This window comes from Lepidochelys kempii, chromosome 4, assembly GCF_965140285.1.
Source record: "Lepidochelys kempii isolate rLepKem1 chromosome 4, rLepKem1.hap1, whole genome shotgun sequence".
Classification (NCBI taxonomy): Eukaryota; Metazoa; Chordata; order Testudines; family Cheloniidae; genus Lepidochelys; species Lepidochelys kempii.
In genome coordinates this window covers 66,131,662-66,149,576 of record NC_136383.1, presented here as the reverse complement: position 1 = coordinate 66,149,576, position 17,915 = coordinate 66,131,662, and the positions used below count along the sequence as shown (strand labels likewise).

Here is a 17,915-nt window from a genome sequence, read left to right as displayed (position 1 = left end):
TGCACTAACAAACCCATCTAACTAGGCAAAAGCAACACACACAGTCTTTTGTTCTTTGTTTACACATATTAATATAAAATATTAATATTTTAATTTTAATATAAAATATTAAAAAGTAAAACCCAAAATTCTATCCCAGGCTAACAAACAGACCTATATACTAACAATAGCCTGTTCATCTAGGTGTTTTACAGTTCTATTTTAAATTCTCTTCTCTACTAGTCTACTTCACACTGAAAGAATGCTCACTTGTCTTTAATTCCTAGGATCACCTGCAATGCCTTTCTTAAAGTTAGATACAAAAAGGTTATTGTTAGTCCTTTATAGCACTATTAACAGATTACATATTTCTGTTAGTATCTCAGACACTTCATTCTTAGAAGTTTCTTCAGTAAATCAATAAATTCTCCACCGATTGTTGCATGAAATACGAAGGGCTCATTGCATAATACAGGTTTGGTGCCACACTGTGCAAGAAGCCTTGATTATTTACTCTAAAGGATAAAGCAGATCAACATTTCCATTGTTAGGAGAGTAGCCCAAAACAATGTGGAAAAAGTTCCAGCAATACCCAAGGGCATGTTAGCTTTCCTCATGTGAAATGCATACTTTTAAAGATTATTTCATCTTGTTACAGGTCACGGGCAAAGCAAAAGTAAAAAGAGTAATACTTTTACTCCCGCAAGCAAATCCCTTCCCATCGTCAGCTGTGAGTGAGCTGGGGTTTATTTTCAGCACTGGCATTCATCACCACGCCAAAAATCCTGAACTCCTTTAGTAAGATGTTACCCAAACTCTTACACAAACAGTAATAGACAGGAGAGTGACAGTATTAATTATTTGTAGTTTACTTGTGCTGCTGTAATAACTGGGCCTATATATTTACCATAATTCTGAACCTAACTGTGAAAAACTGAATAAAAGTTCATAAAGTGTCACAATAACCTGTAACAAATGTTGATGAGAAAAGGTGCACAAGGGAGTCAGAAAGACTGAGTTAGTCCAAACCAAAAGTCCTATTGCTATAACTCAAGAACTATTAAGACCATGCCTGGTAAACAGGAGAAGTGTGGGACTGGAAATTAATGAAACAAAACTGCTGTGTTGGAAATTAGGCCTAATTGGTGGACAAAGTAATGAGAGGATGGGCTATACCGCTATCATTCCCTTTTGGGGGTCCTTTCAAAAAAAATAGGCGGGGGGTGAGGAGGTTGGGTTACCGCAAATGCTGCATGACTGAATGAAGGGGAAGGAGTGAGCTTCTCCTTCATGGCTGCTAACCCAGCTATCCCATGGAACCCTGTGATCCAGTGCGACACCACTGTGCTTTCCTCTTTGTGACCCTAAGAGATGTCCTAACCAGACTGGACCAAAAGAGAGACCCAGATGACACCACCTCCTCCACTGGCTCCAGTTGAATCCCACCCATCACCTGGCATGTCAGTCTTTGTAAATCCCACTCCCTTATGTCCTTTTCTCCCCACACCACCTTTCTTTTTTTTTCCTTCTCGCTCTCCTTTTGCCTTCTGTTTAACAAAAGTCTAGTTTAGCCAGCCAAGATTGCATATTTTATGACATTCTGGAAGCCTAGGAGCAAGGAGGCAACTAAAAGTAAAGCCCGAACCAGCCCAATGCTGGCACAAGTTTACCATGTCTCAGAACGGCTGTTAAGACCAGGTGCTGTGCCTGTGTTTTTCTATCAGCGAGAATGCAAGTGAGAGTCAGCACCAGAGACAGAAACTGCATTTTCTATCTTTTCTGTTCTCTTCTTTCCCCATGTGTGGGTTCGTATTGTTATGCCTTCTAGGAAATGGGACTGGACTTTAATAGCAACACAATGACAGCTCCAGCCCACCTCAACTAACTTCTTCTCTTTTCCCCATAAAGGATGGTTATTACCATTCTTGATATAATCTAAGACAGTCAAACAAGGGTTTTTCCCCTTCTAAAACCTCTCTCCAGCTAAAGGAAAAGGGAACAAGAGATGTTGTTAAAACAAAAGCTTTATTTAATATTTTACACATCAAACACTTTTAACTGCTTTTCCTTCTTTTTCTGTATCTTCTATAAAAGGTTAAAAGGGTTTTCAATGATTTTTGCCAAGGTACTAAGCAGGCTGAGGTCTCTATATACCAAACACTGTCTAATATTGGACAGTGACTGGGTTACATTAACACCTTTGTCTCTCTGTAGGCATGGTTATATTAATGAAATATGGGAGCCCAATGTATCAGATGCTGTCAACAGGCACAAAAAAAAAAAGAGTTCCTGCCCCCACACTACTTAAAACTTAAGACAAGAATAACATGCAGAAGGATACAGTCAGAATATGTACAACTCCATATACATTTAAAAAAATACATCAACTATTCCCAACTGCTCCTTGACTGATGTTAGCGAACCAGTAAGAACAATTACCCTCAACAAAATTTTATTTTGCTGCAAACCTTCAAAACTGTAGTTACATTAAGATATAAACCTTGATCATTTAAAGAAGATACTCACTGTGCTTGTATTTGTAAGGAAATATGCCTATAGGAAGACCATTGCCCTCAAATGACAAGCAACCATATATAACAGATGAGGGGTAGAATACATGCACAATACACTAGGATTCGTTCACTGGAAACTTAGATCAGTTACGGTTGCCTGACATTTCTTAAAATGCATATAAAGTCTAGAATTGTGTGCCACTGTTTCTCCTCCAGCTATGTGACATATTAAGTTATGCCCTCACACCATTTAAATTCTCAAAGCTGTCCTCACAAATACCCAGATAATTGCTGGAAGTATAACATATAAAATATGTATAATAGCAAAATATAGTGTAACTCTTACTCTCTCCTAGCACACAATCAAGCTGTTTAAAAAGAGACCATATCAGGCAGTTCAGAACCAACATTTAGATTTTGGAAGGGGAAAAAAGGGCTTTACAAGCCCTCTTAAATTAAAACATTTTAATAAAATTTAAGGGTCAGAGAAGACAGTTGGAATGTAAATAGTTCTCTGCAGGGTTAAGAACCCAAATATTACAGCACTGTAATAGTACTAGAGTAAAAGAATGATATAGCTTGAACAACGATCACTGCTCGCTGTCACTGAGTGAGATGCAAAGAGTAAAGAGCACAATCTGAGATAAGTGAGATTTTTTTAAATTCAGTTCAATCATCTAAACCGTCATTAGCGACAGATAAGGATATTTAAAAATATTTCAACTTAAATGACATTCTGAAGATAACTGGGGAAGGGGTGGGGAAAGAACACCAACCACCAATAGGGTTTGACGCTTAGAGGCTTCATAAGTAGAATACTATTAGGCTTAATTTAAAATAACCTAATGTGCTAAGACATGTTAGTGATATTTTCTTTCAAATTAGATGAAGAAAAAAATGGCCATACTGGGATCACACATTAGCCTTTCAGTTCTGTAGGCCCCAAGTTCAGTTTCACAGGTGAAAGAGTTAAATGGTCTCAGTCTAATTCTCTATAAGCATCCATAGCTGGCAAGTTTTGTGCAGCTCTATGTATGACACTGCATAGAAATTTGAGCTCTCTGCATCTAACAAATTTCATCTTTAAAAGTTGTTTGGATTTTATACTGGTAAAAGGCATTTGACTGACATCTGTGATGAATGAAATCCCCTGTTTATCACAGGGTGGCAGCAGGGAACTTTGTTCTGTCAGCATGCTTCAACCCTGATAACAGGGAGGACAGACTTCATCTGCAGGCAAGAGGGATAGTTCAGTCCTCATGGCCTATTCAGTGCTTGACCTCTACCAAATAGTCCAAAGCATGATGATTAGTTTGGTCTAAGAATGCTGGAACTGAACCCCCAAACTTATCTCATACAGGGGTCATCAAATATCCATTATATGGGAACATCTTTTAATCCCTTCACAGCTCGGCTGCATTCAGAATTGGTGGCCTCAATGTTAAAGACTTTGTAGCTCACTGGTAAGGCCATGAAGCATTCAGCCCCAACTTAAGGGGTTGTAGACATATATTTTATATACAAATAATGTTTAAGATTAAGCACTTAAGTTAGAAAATGTCAAAACTGAGGTTACCTATACAACCTTAATTTGACCCTGTCATAAATATAAAGGGAAGGGTAAACACCTTTAAATCCCTCCTGGCCAGAGGAAAAACCCTTTCACCTGTAAAGGGTTAAGAAGCTAAGACAACCTCGTTGGCACCTGACCAAAATGACCAATGAGGAGACAAGATACTTTCAAAGCTGGGGGAGGAGGGGTGCGGGGGACAAAGGGTTCTCTCTGTCTGTGTTTGCATTTGCTAGGACCAGGGCAGGAATGCAGGTCAGAACTCCTGTAAAAAGTCAGTAAGCAAGCTAGTTAGATATGCGTTAGATTCTGTTTTGTTTAAATGGCTGTTTGTTTAATTAAGTTGTGCTGAATGGAATGTATATTCCTGTTTTTGTGTCTTTTTGTAACTTAAGGTTTCGCCTAGAGGGATTCCCTATGTTTTGAATCTGATTACCCTGTTTTATAGAGGTGATTCTTTTACTTTTTCTTTAATTAAAATTCTTTTAAGAACCTTATTGGTTTTTCATTGTTCTTAAGATCCAAGAGTTTGGGTCTGCGTTCACCTATGCAAATTGGTGAGGATTTTTATCAAGCCTTCCCCAGGAAAGGGGGTGTAGGGCTTGGGGGGATTTTGGCGGGGAAGACATTTCCAAGTGGGCTCTTTCCCTATTATTTTTGTTAGATGCTTGGTGGTGGCAGCAATAAGGTCCAGGGACAAATGGTAAAATAGTTTGTACCTTGGGGAAGTTTTAACCTAAGCTGGTAAAAATAAGCTTAGGGGCAATTTCATGCAGGTCCCCACATCTGTACCCTAGAGTTCAGAGAGGGGAAGGAAGCTTGACAGACCCCCTTCTGCATTTGCATGTGGATAGTTTTTAGTTACATGATCACAAACCTTTTCTTCCCCTCACATGGATTTTCAACAGGACCTTCAAATAGACATCACAGACCTCTTCCACTTGAGTTAAAGGAACAAAAAATAAGAGAAGTAAGCTGTTTTATCTTTTATGTGGCTCAGCCCCTAATGGATATACTATACACACTTTGCCAATGGATAACCATTTGTGAGATAGCAATGGAATGTTTTGCATCACAGCAGAATTCCTGGATTCTATTCTTGGGTCTGCAACCAGAGAGGTCTAATCATCAGAGCAGTGGTTACCAATGGAATACCAAGAACACAGATGTGGTGCATTTATTCTGAGAGGAAGCGTGGATAAGTGTTAAAACTTGGGTCTGTCACATTAGAAACCCATGTTTTATTCCCAGCACTGTCTGGTGTAACCTCTGCTACCTTATTTGTCAAATAAGTGAATGCCTGCCTCCCAAGATAGCAATGAGGGCTTGGCCAGTATATAAGCATTGGGAATTGCTCATAAAAATTAACAGCTGTCAATGGAATACAGGAGATCAAAACTCATGTCTCCTAGCTCCCAGCCCTTTACACATAGGCTAAATATTTTTAATTTTAGTGATGGGGGGGCGGGGGGAGGAGAGTCACTATGCAGGATATTTTACCTGATACGTGGGCAGGTATGACAAGGCAGATGTGAGTGTCATGCAACATGCATAACACTTAGCAAGTCTTAACATCTGCCAAAACACCACTAGCAGATTCTGTTTATGCTAGATCATGGTGATATGCACAGGGAAATTAGTGCAAGATCACTTTCGTAGGTGCTAAGAAACTGGCTGATTTTGGTAATTAAAATATCTGAAGTTATGTAAACTTAAAGTGTAAAGCTGATTAATTCACCAATGTCCACCGTCAAAACTGTCCATACTGTTAAGCTTAAAGCAGAATGTTATTTGGGTGTTAGAACTCCCTATCAATGCAGATAAATAAGCGTGTATCAGCTTGAAACATTCTGTATGGTTTAGGGAACATTTGGCTAAACAGTTCATTAAAAATATTACATGTTGTACCAGATATTTAGCTGAGAGTTTTTTGGCAAGTCAAACCTAAAGCACAGGAAGTAAAAATTAACAAATTTTAGCATAAAAGATCCTTATATCTTCATCGCTGCTATTTATGAAAGAATTTGTACACATAAATCAATGTACACATAAAACATTAAAATTGCTTCATTGTTATTTGCCAACCTTTTTTAAATAGACAGTAAATAGAGCAACTAAGTTCTTGAACTCCAAGCAATGCTTTCTGAAAAAATGTGAATTGATAAATTCTGCACCTGCAGTAATCACTTTACCTAATGGCAAGCAAAGTCATCTTTGAAATCCTTCATGGGTTAGAGAAGCTCACCAGGAAAAGTGAACAACTGTAGGAACTGCTGCAGTCATATTAAAAACCCTTTGGATTCCAATCTGTGACCAAAAATGCTGTGAGAGTAGTTCCCTGATAGATACCCCATTATACAAAATACTGTGGTAGTATATGCACATGATTCCCTGGGGTATAAATCAACATTTCCCAAAGAAAAAAGGTAATCACTGATTTAAAGACATACCAAGTGTACAGCACAAGCCCAATTCCAGAGAATAAGAAAAAACATGGTGAACATGCTACTTTGAAAAGTAACTAGAACTGGCATTGTTGATTTCCAAGTTTATTGCTTCTCACTGAGCAACTGTGGTCAAAGTTTACAGACAAATGAAAGATTTCTCTTTTTTTTTTTTTTTTTTAAAAACCACCACTTCTGCAAACTCAACCTGGGATATGAAAGTGAATCAAGGATGTTTCCTTCTGCATCACTACCAGAGATTTTGTCAAGGCCAAATTATGCCCTCCCTTATACCTGAATATCCATTGTCTTCAATGAGCTACATAACTATAATTGCTTGGTCCTATAATGGGGACTTGGTCCAGTTTCAAAGAGGACTAGATCAAAGCATATTAACAAACTCTTAACTCATGTCAGCAGGGTCCACGTGAACAGTTAGTCTGCAGAAAATTAGTGCTGTGCAGATTCACACCACAGCTTGCCATAAACTAATTGTTCATGTAGACAAGTCTTCAGTAAATAATTCTTTTAATTATGCATAAACTGGATTAGAATCCAACTCACTCCTCACACTTTTTCAGAGGTAAAAGTTTCCATAGTCTTCCCTCCAGAGAGAATGGAAATTGTGTAGACTTGAAGGGGCACTCGAAGAGTTCTAAACATTTTATCATAACTCCTTTTCCGAGAGCTCAAATCCTCACAACCCCTCCATGAGCACTTATATGAGAGTAAATTTCAAAATACTGCACATCTTCCTGCACCAATTAAGCCCACTGAGTCAGAGCAGAAACTAAACCCCCCCAGTACAGAAGCTTAATTTGGGAGGGAGGGGTGGAAATCTTCCTCCCTGGTTCTAGTTTTGTACAACTCCTGTGTCATGATTTATGCTTTCCGCTACCGATAACGACAAGTAGAAGGTGGTGGCTGAGGGTAAGGAAATTGGAGTGGCAGAAGTCTTCTCCTCCTTTCATGGGTGGCTATTAGCATTTAACACATGAACTGCAAGCTAGGTAAGTGGCCCTTAAGCCTATATATGTTAAAGCATGTTAAAAGAACAAAGATTACTTAAAGTCAGGTACTCAAAAGTTAGGAAATGCCAGAGTTAGGGAAGCTAGGCAATTGGCCCTTAAAGGAAATATAAAACAGAAGTTTTTCGCATACACAAGTGCAAGTGAAGTAAATGGGAACTATAGCTGCATGAAAAAATTCCAAAAGAACATTCTTCCATTAGGAAATATTAATCCTTCAAAATGGACACATTCTATAGGAATATGTCTATTTCAACAACATTTCATTTTAAAAAAAAATCTGAAATTAAGTATTTTGGTAAGATCTTTGATCAACATTTCTAACTTACCAGAATGAATATTTTTTGTTTCAAAATTTTAATTTTGTTATTTAAATTCATGTGCCTACATTGTAATAAAAAAAGAAGTTACAAAATAATGTGATAAACTAAAATAGAAAATACTTGTTCCTAGGGTTTAAAGGAATTGTATTGTTTGTCTGATGGCAACCAATTACACCGGAGCTTCTTGCATTAGTACATTCTCCAATATACAACTGAGCTTCAGCCTGAAATAGACTCTCCTGCCCGTTCTGTTTGGTGCACAGGAAGGTTAATCAATGAAAAAACCAGAAGTACAACAGCATGTGACTTGGGCAAACTAAAATATAGAGACTACATTTTCATCTTAACAAAGACTGAATATAAGCTGCATAAACATTCGTGTCTAATAAGACAGATCTCCTGTGAACGTAAAACAACATTTTAAAAATATCAATTCACATCAAACAAGTCTTTTTTTTTTTTTTTTTGCAGGGCTGTAGAAGAATTTCTTTCTGGATGCTTGCTCTTAATGTTGCCATATGGTACTTTTGGATTTAATTTTTTAATACCCAGGCCATTATCCATTATTCCATGCCATTGCAGAATCATACTAAATCTCTGTACCATAAGAACCCTTCAGAGTTTAGCCCCAGTGTGTCCACCTCATTGCTTATTTTGCTTTATTTTGCTGCCATGCTTTCCTTCACTTGAGCCATTACTCTGATTCCTGGATTAGATTCAGTGGTTTTAGAAGGATTTTTTAATGCTTACATTCATGACCTCTGCAGCTATTCACCTGCCTAATCCGTCACCCACTAAATCTTGAGGAAAATTAACCCTTTGTGTTAATTACTCTCCTCCCTAGTAAGCATCCTCTCGACACTGCACCACCTATTTAAAGAAACAATCTTTACTAGTTATCAATAAGCAGATGACAAAACATTCTGACCAAGTACTATGAGATATACACACACATCTAATCTCTCACTTTCGTAAATGCACAAACTTAAACTGGGAAAAATCGTGCACCAGATTGTAATTTTTTCATTTTATTTTTTATATGATACCAGTAAGGACAATTACAAATGACCAGTTAGCATACCAACCAAGCAAACAAAACTAATTACCAAATCAATACCCATTATTATTAAAGCAATTAGAATACCAATTTCAAAACCAGTTACCAATTAAAATTAAAAATGTAAAATCAAAGTCAAAATCAAAGTGAAATATTTCAGTTGACCTCAAATTAATTTTCGGGAAATTCAGTTTCACAGAAAATTGTGAATTTTGACTTCTTGTGGTTCAGAATGAAAAATTTTCAAAATGTTAGAATTTCCTGCAGAACAGAAATTCCAAGTTTTGACCAGGTCTCAAAAGAACTACTGTGCTCTGAACACATGAAATGCTATACAAATGTTAAGCACTGTGATGGTATCTCAAGGCGCATGCCTAATATTCATGGATACTTGACAATACTTCTGTCTTAATCTGTGCCTCTGATCCTAGTGTATAAAATGTGCTTAGCACCTCACAGATGTGTTGTGAAGATACATTTATTAAAGTTTGTAAAGCACTTCAACAATACTCTTCGAGCGCACACACAAGGAAGTTACCTGTAGTCAGTGCGGGATTTGGATGGTATCTGATAAGGAAGGCCTGGGGCTACACAATGAATGATGAGGCTGAAAAGTTATACTGAACTGCTACCCTTCCAGTGAGCTTCATCCATCCTATGAACTCAGTGAGATAAGGATCCTGTGGGAAATGCAGTTTATGATTGTGTATTTAATGCATACATACAAAAGGGCCAAATTAAGGTTACACAGGCAACCATTAATTCAGGCGTCTAAATTTTTAATGTTTGAACTTTAGTGTTCTTTTAATACAGTTTTTTGCATATTAATTTTTTTTCAATAGCAAACTAAAAAAAACTATCACGTGACAGACATCACACTGACTCCCACATGACATGGTTCATCAGAAGGTTTACAACTTTCAGATTCACAGCTTAGACCTCTGTCCCTCAAGCTAACAAAGTAACTGACAGCAGCAGTAGTCAGTCATCCTCTATGTGGACAAGCTGCTAGAGGGAGATGAAGCACACATTTAGCCAATAAGTGTCATAGTTATTTGCTGATAGTAAAGGAATGTTGAGACTCAGGAATCCTGACTTCCAGGTCAGGTGCTGAATGGAACATGTTACAGTGACCAATTACAGACCCATGTGGCCCCTTTCCCCCCCCCGCAGTCCTAACCCCTTACTGACCTTGCCAACCCTGCTTCTATTCCTCTCTGCTCCTTTTGCCTCCCAGTGTATCCTTGTTCTCCCTTCTATTCCCCCTAAGCCTGCATCCCCCAGCCCTTCTGTTCCTTACTCCCTTAGACCTGGACTATACCTAAAACTTAGGCCAACCTAACGCCCACTGTCAACACAGCTAAATTGATGGAAGAATTCTTCCATCAACCTAGCTACTGGCTCAGAGAGGTGGATTACCTTCACCAACAGGAAAACCCTGTCCATATATGTAGGAAGCATCTAAGCTACAGTGGCACAGCTGCAGCACAGGCATAGAGCAAGTTTACACTACAAACACTACATCAGCGCAGCTGCACTGATGCAGCTGTGCCACTGTAGTGCGTCTAGTGAAGACGCTTCTATGCTGACATGTGAGAGCTCTCCAGTCAGCATAATTACTCCACCTCCATGAGCATCTCCTGCCAACATAGCACCAGTGTAGACAGCGCTTAGGTCACTGCAACTTGCGTCACTCGGGGGGTGGCTTTTTCACACCCCAAACGATGTACGTTATATCGACATCAGTAGTAGTGTAGACAAGCCCGGCGTCTTAGGCAGCTTCTTCTTTCTCATCTATGCTGCTTGGGCATCAGCAGCGGGAGCACTGAAAGCACAGGAGAGTCTCCCTCTTCGTTTTGTGAAAAAAAAGTGTTTGCCCACGAGTGATAGGGTGTTTTTGTCATTTATCATTTTTCCGTGAGAGTTCATTCAAAAACATAGTGATTGCCTGGTTTCACCCAAGTAGCTGTTGTTGGGGCTTTTGATGCACTGGATGAGGCACTGACAGGACCCATGGATCTTGAAAGGCATATGTGCAGGGGAGGGCGGGGGGGCATTGATCATCTTAGCAGTGGAGATGTGCCTACAGGTTTTGCATCTGTTGTTATAGCAGGGTGTGTTGTCATTTGAGTTGGTGTGTCCTGGTCTGTGGGGAGACTGATTCTGATGATGAACTTGGATAGGTTGGTGGGTTGTTTGAAGGTCAGAAGAGGAGGTTCGGGAAAGATTTCCTTCAGAATGTGGTCCCCATCAAGTATGGCTTCCAATTGTTTGATGATATCCCGTATGGGTTCCAATATAGTGTCCAGGTTTTCCTTTACTGAAGCAGATTCTCTCAGGGCATTTGGGTGGCCCGTTCCATGATAAGATTTACTTCTCTGGGTGGAATATCCTTGTTGTGAAGGCTGGTTTTAAGCATGTTAAGGTGTGTATCCTGGACTTCCTCCTCAGAGCATATTCTGTGGTACCTGAGTGCCTGGCTGTAGCGAACAGATTTCTTGGTGTGTTTGGGATCTGTGGAGGTAAGTGTGATGATCTGTGGGGTTTTTGTATATAGCTGTCTGTAGGGTTGCATTGTTGAAGCTGATTCTGATGTACGGGAGTATTCTCAACAGAGTTTGATGGACGAGTGGTGGTGGTTGACATTCTAGTGGACATCTATAAGGCAGTTTAGGTCCTCTGTCCAGAGGATAAAAATATCATTGATGCATCACAGAACCATATTACCTGATATACATTTTTCCAGAAATTCTTCTTCAACATGGCCCATGAAGAGGCTGAGGTATTGGGGAGCCATTTAGCATCCATGGTTGTTCCTATGGCTTGGGCAAAGTGTTTGTTGAATATAAAATTGTTATGGGTGGGGATGAAATGGGGGTGGGTTCGTGAGGGGTAATGTAGTAGAGATTCTTTTGGAGTTGTCTGGGGAAGGATTTGATATCCTGAAATCATTGGGTGAATTGTGGTGTGGGATCTTCTTTGAATTCTCTATAGTAGGTTGTGTCGGACAGTTGTCGGTTAGCTTCACTGATGTAGTTATCATGGTTGAGGATTGATGGTGCCCGCTTCGTCTGCTGGTTTGATCACTATCTGGTGGCTGGATTTCAGGGACTATATAGCTGTTCTCTCAGCAGTGGAGAGATTGTGATGGATGTGATGTTTGTTAAAGATTTTACAATCAATTTTTTTTCCCTTAAGCAATTAGTATAAGATCAAGTATGTGATTTCATCTCCTGTAGGGTATCCAGTTACATGATTCTTTTGACTGTCAGTGGGGAAGTGGGTGGTGTTGTCGTCTCTGTTGTGAAAGAATTCTTTGAGGCAGAGTTGGCGAAAGAGTTCTTTTAGTTCTCCACATTAATATAGGATCAGGTTCTCTGGTGGCGGAGAAGTTCAGTCCCTTGGAGAGTACAGATAATTCAGCTCCACTTAGGGGTCACCTTGATGAAGTTGATGATGATGGAGTGCTGTGTAGTGTCCATGTGGTGGGTTTTGGTGTCATGGTTACACAGCAAACCTGGTACGTGAGGCAATCAAGAGTGGACGGGATCCTACTCTTAGGCGGATGGAAGAATGAGGGACTAGGGTTACAAAGCAAAAGGCGAAGACATACTTGTTATGTATACATGTGCTTGTTCACATGATTTAAATTATTGTTCATATATGGACAAAGTTACAAAGTCTCAGTTGTGTGATTTGTGCATGCTGTACTCTACAGTATCTTCCAATGATCACAAAACAGGAATACATCTTTGTAATTACTCAACTATTTGCGATTCTTTCTTCTAGCATTGTGTCTGCGCTTGCAAATTGTTCATAAAGCAGTACAGCATGTTTGCTAATTGGTCTGAGTATGTATGTCCATATACCCCTTATCCTACAGCCCCATCCTACAAAGTGGCAGATAAGGCTTTGGGGAAAGAAAACAAACCCTAGAAGTAGTCCCTGCCTGTGTCCAAGACCACCTCTCTGAGCTCCTTTCCCAATTCATCTGTGCTCAAGAGTCCATTAGGTACAGGCCTGACTAAATATGTACCTAAATGCATATGCTACAGTGTGGGTGAGTTAGTTACTCATAAGCTTCTTATAGTAACTAACGCTCCCACATCACACTAAGTATTTAGGTACATATTTAATAACCTAACTGGGAATTGAAAAGTTGGATTTGAGAAAGTTAATTTATTTGAGAACATTTAACTGTTGTATTCCCTGTCTTAAAACATGTAACCTTAATACTTCATTAACAGTTTGATATTTAATTTCCTGGTATTAAAAAAAGAACATTCAGAAAGTTGAACATGTGAGGAAAAAGGCTGGTGATGATAGACATGCTAGAATAACCTGATACATAGTGACGGCTACTAGGAGATGCACAACAAAAGAGCAACACATTCTAAGCACCGTGAAAGTTCTGTTCTTGATTTCTTTCTCTGTATCTCCCACTTACACAATTGTCTTCTTTGCTTTGCCCCATCAATGGGTACTAGTGGCTCTTTCTGTTTTTCTCCAAGCATTCTTGTCAAGCGCATATTCTAAACTGACACCAATTTTCTTCATATCATCCTTCAGCATCTTGAACAACCTTTGTCTAAGTCTTCCTCACAACCTTTGTCCTGCGACTACCAGCTCTTGTACTCTCTGGCCAACATATACTCCATCTGAGGCCTTATCAGCATGGAGTAGAACAGAAGAATTACTTCTTGTGTCTTGCTTACAACACTCCCACTAATACATCCCAGAAAGATGTTTGCTTTTTTTGTTAGTGTTGACGAGGGCTGTCAAGTGATTAAAAGAATTAATAGCGATTAATCATGCTGTTAAACAATAATAGAATACCATTTATTTAAATATGTTTTGACGTTTTCTACATTTTCAAAAATATATTCATTTCAATTACAATGCAGAATATAAAGTGTACAGTGCTCACTTTATATTTTTTATTACCAAAATTTGCACTGTAAAAAACAAAAGAAATAGTATTTTTCAATTCAACTAATGCAAGTACTGTAGTGCAATCTCTATCATGAAAATTGAACTTACAAATGTAGAATTATGTATCAAAAAATGGCATTCAATAATAAAACAATGTAAAACTTTAGAGCCGACAAGTTCACTCAGTCCTACTTCAGCCAACCACTCAGACAAACAAGTTTGGTTACAATTTGCAGGAGATAATGCTGTCCGCTTCTTGTTTAGAATGTCACCTGAAAGTGAAAACAGGCGTTTGCATGGCACTGTTGTAGCTGGCATCGCAAGATTGCATGGCATGCCAGCTCCGCTAAAGATTCATATGTCCCTTCATGCTTCAACCACCATTCCAGAGGACAATTCTCCCCCAAGGAGTTCAATTAACAAATTTAATGAATGCATTTTTTTTTTAAAATGAGCATCAGCATAGAATCATAGGACTGGAAGGAACCTCGAGAGGTCATCTAGTCCGGTCCCCTGCACTCATGGCAGGACTAAGTATTATGTAGACCAGTGGTTGCCAACCTACGGCACGCGTGCCAAACATGGCAAGCGAGCCAATTTTTAATGGCAAACTGCTGTCTGCCGGACCCAGGCAGACAGCAGCGTGCCACTAAAAATCCTGCCCGGCCCGGCCCGTTCTTTTCCGCCCCCGCCCGCCCACCGCTCTCTCCTTGCAGAACAGGCAAGCTTTCCCCTCCCCTTCCCCAAGTGTGCTGGGTTCCTGCCCCTCCTTCTCTCCCTCCCTGCGGCTGATCCCTTGCTATGAGCAGGAGAGGTAAAAGCGGAGCAGCAGCACGCTCTCTGCTCCAGGGACCTTGGGAAAGGGGGTGGAATCAGGGCATATCCCCTCCAGCCCCCTGCTGTGAGCCGCCCAGGGTAGGGGGCTGGGAGCACCCCCACGACCCCAGCCCAAACCGCCAGTCCTCTGCCCTGAACCCTGCACCCCCCTCACACACCCCGAGCCCTCTGCCCTCACCCGTGAACCCTCCTCACACACCCCCAGCCCTCTGCCCTCACTCCTGAACCCAACTCACACACACCCAGCCCTGACTCCAGCACCTCCACACATATCCAGCCCCCCCAGTCCCCTACCCTGACTCCTGCACCCTCCTCACACACCCCAACCCCCTGCCCCAACTCCTGCACCCCCCACACGTACCCAGCCCCCCCCACACCCCATGCCCTGATTCTTGCACCCCCACATCCCCACTCCCACCCTGAGCTCCAAACGGGAACTCCTCCACACACTCCCCACGTTCCTGCCTGCACCCCTCGCACCAAATGGGAGCTACCCAGATAAGCACTCCACACCCAAACCTCCTGCCCCAATCCTGAGCCCCCTCCCTCATTCTAGTTCCTCTCCAGATCCTGCACCCCAACCCCCAGCCTGCTCCTTCACCCCCAACCCTGTTCTCAGCACACTCCCACCCTCATCTCAGTGCAGACAGAGGAAGAGAATTGCTAGAACCATGGAGAAGATAGGTACCTACTCTATGTGGACAGGGCCGGGACTCTAGACCGGCAGCGGGCTGAGCGGGGCCCGCAGCCGGAACCCTGGCTGGCAGGAGCTGGCGGACGGAACCCCAGACCGACAGCAGGCTGAGCAGCAGCGGGCTGAGCCACTCAGCCCACTGCCAGTCTGGGGTCCCAGCCACCGGCCCCACTCAGCCCACTGCCGGTCTGGGTTCTGGTTGCCTGCTCTTTGCCAGCCGGGGTCCCGGCCACAGGCCCCGCTCAGCCCACTGCTGGCCTAGGTGAACAGAACCCCAGGCCGGCAACAGGCTGAACGGGCCAGTGGCGTAAGATCGGCATTTTAATTTAATTTTAAATGAAGCTTCTTAAACATTTTGAAAACCTTGTTTACATATGAGAATAGTTTAGTTGTATAATATATAGACTTATAGAGCTCAGAGACCTTCTAAAAAATGTTAAAATGTATTATTGGCACGCAAAACCTTAAATTAAAGTGAATAAATGAAGACTCGGCACACCACTTCTGAAAGGTTGCCGACCCCTGAATTCCAGACATGGAAACATGTCCTCTGGAATGGTGGCCGAAGCATGAAGGGGCATACGAATGTTTAGCATATCTGGCATGTAAATACCTTGTACCACCAGCAAAAGTGCCCTGCGAATGCCTGTTCTCACTTTCAGGTAACTTTGTAAATAAGAAGCAGGCAGCAGTATCTCCCGTAAATGTAAACAAACTTGTTTGTCTTAGCAATTGGCTGAACAAGAAGCAGGAATGAGTGGACGTGTAGGCTTTAAAGTTTTACATTATTTTGTTTTTGAGTGCAGTTATGTAACAAAAATAAAATCTACGTTTGTAAGTTACACTTTCACAATAAAGAGATTGCACTACAGTACTTGTATGAGGTGAATTGGAAAAAAAAACTATTTCTTTTATCATTTTTACAGTGAAAATATTTGTAATAAAAAAGAATATAAAGTGAGCACTGTACACTTTGTATTCTGTGTTGTAACAGAAATCAATATATTTGAAAATGTAGAAAAACATCCAAAAATATTTAATACATTTCAATTGGTATCCAATTATTTAATAGTGCGATTAATCACAATTAATTTTTTGGGGGTAATTGCGTGAATTAACTGTGATTAATCGTTAAGCTCTAGAGTTGACTCATATTTAGCTTTGTGGTCCACTATGACCCCCATACCCTCTTTCGCAGCAATACTTCCTAGGCAGTCATTTCCCAATTTGTATGTGTGCAATTGATTGTTCCTTCCAAAGTGGAGTCCTTTGTATTTGTCCTTGTTGAATTTCATCTTCTTTACTTCAGACCATTTCTCCAGTTTGTTCAGATCATTTTGAACTTTAATCCTATCCTCCAAAGCACTTGCAACCCCTCCCAGCTTGGTATCGTCCACAAGCTTTATACGTATATTCTCTATGCCATTATCCAACCCACTGATGAAGATATTGAACAGTACCGGACCCAGGACCTGCGGGACATGACTCAGTATGTTCTTCCGGCTTGACTGTGAACCACTGATAACTACTCTCTGGGAATGCACCCATCTTACAGTAGTTCCATCTAGGTTGTATTTCCCTTATTTGTTTATGAGAGGGTTATGAGGGACAGTATCAAAAGCCTTACTGAAGTCAGGATATACCACATTTACCATTCCTACTCTATCCACTGGGCTTGTTACCCTGGTTTGACATGATTTGTTTTTGACAAATCCATGCTGACTGTTACTTATCACCTTATTATCTTCTAGGTGTTTGCAAATTGATTGCTTGATTATTTGTTCCATTATCTTTCTGGGTACTGAAGTTAAGCTGACTGGTCTGTAATTCCTCGGGTTATTCTTATTCCTCTTTTATAGATTGGCACTATATTTGCCCTTTTCCAGTCCTCTGGAATCAATCCCATCTTCCATGACTTTTCGAAGATAAACGCTAATGGTGAGGGCTGTCAAGCGATTAAAAAAATTAATCCTGATTAATCACACTGTTAAACAATAATAGAATACCATTTATTTAAATATTTTTGGATGTTTTCTACATTTTCAAATATATTGATTTCAATTACAACATAGAATACCAAGTCTACAGTGCTCACTTTATATTTATTTTTGACTACAAGTATTTGCACTATAAAAACAAAAGAAATAGTATTTTTCAATTCACCTAATACAAGTACTGCAATCTCTTTATCATGAAAGTTGAACTTACAGATGTAGAATTATGTACAAAAAAAACCTGCATACAAAAACAAAACAATGTAAAATGTTAGACCCTGCAAGTCCACTCAGTCTTACTTCTTGTTCAGCCAATCACTCACACAAACAAGTTTGTTTACATTTGCAGGAGATAAATGCTTCCCACTTCTTGTTTACAATGTCACCTGAAGGTGAGAGCAGGCGTTCGCATGGCATTGTTGTAGCTGGCATCTCAAGATATTTACGTGCCAGATGTGCTAAAGATTCATATGTCCCTTCATGCTTCAATTACCATTCCAGGGGACATGCATCCATGCTGATGACGGGTTCTGCTCGATAACAA

The 17,915-nt window shown here is 40.4% G+C and overlaps 1 protein-coding gene across 9 annotated transcripts in view; it reads right to left on the bottom strand.

The window, feature by feature from the left end:
- KLHL2 (kelch like family member 2) overlaps positions 1-17,915 on the bottom strand; it is a 105,470-nt gene that overhangs the window by 67,391 nt on the left and 20,164 nt on the right. For 3 of the 9 annotated variants that reach the window (XM_078852500.1, XM_078852499.1, XM_078852503.1), the window contains one exon: positions 4,940-5,002. The exons of 5 other annotated variants lie outside the window; for them this stretch is intronic. The gene's annotated coding sequence lies outside the window, so the exon portion shown is untranslated. Of the gene's footprint in view, positions 1-4,939; positions 5,003-9,452; positions 9,595-17,915 lie in introns of all 9 variants that reach the window. One more of the 9 variants, XM_078852501.1, reaches the window with a different exon arrangement.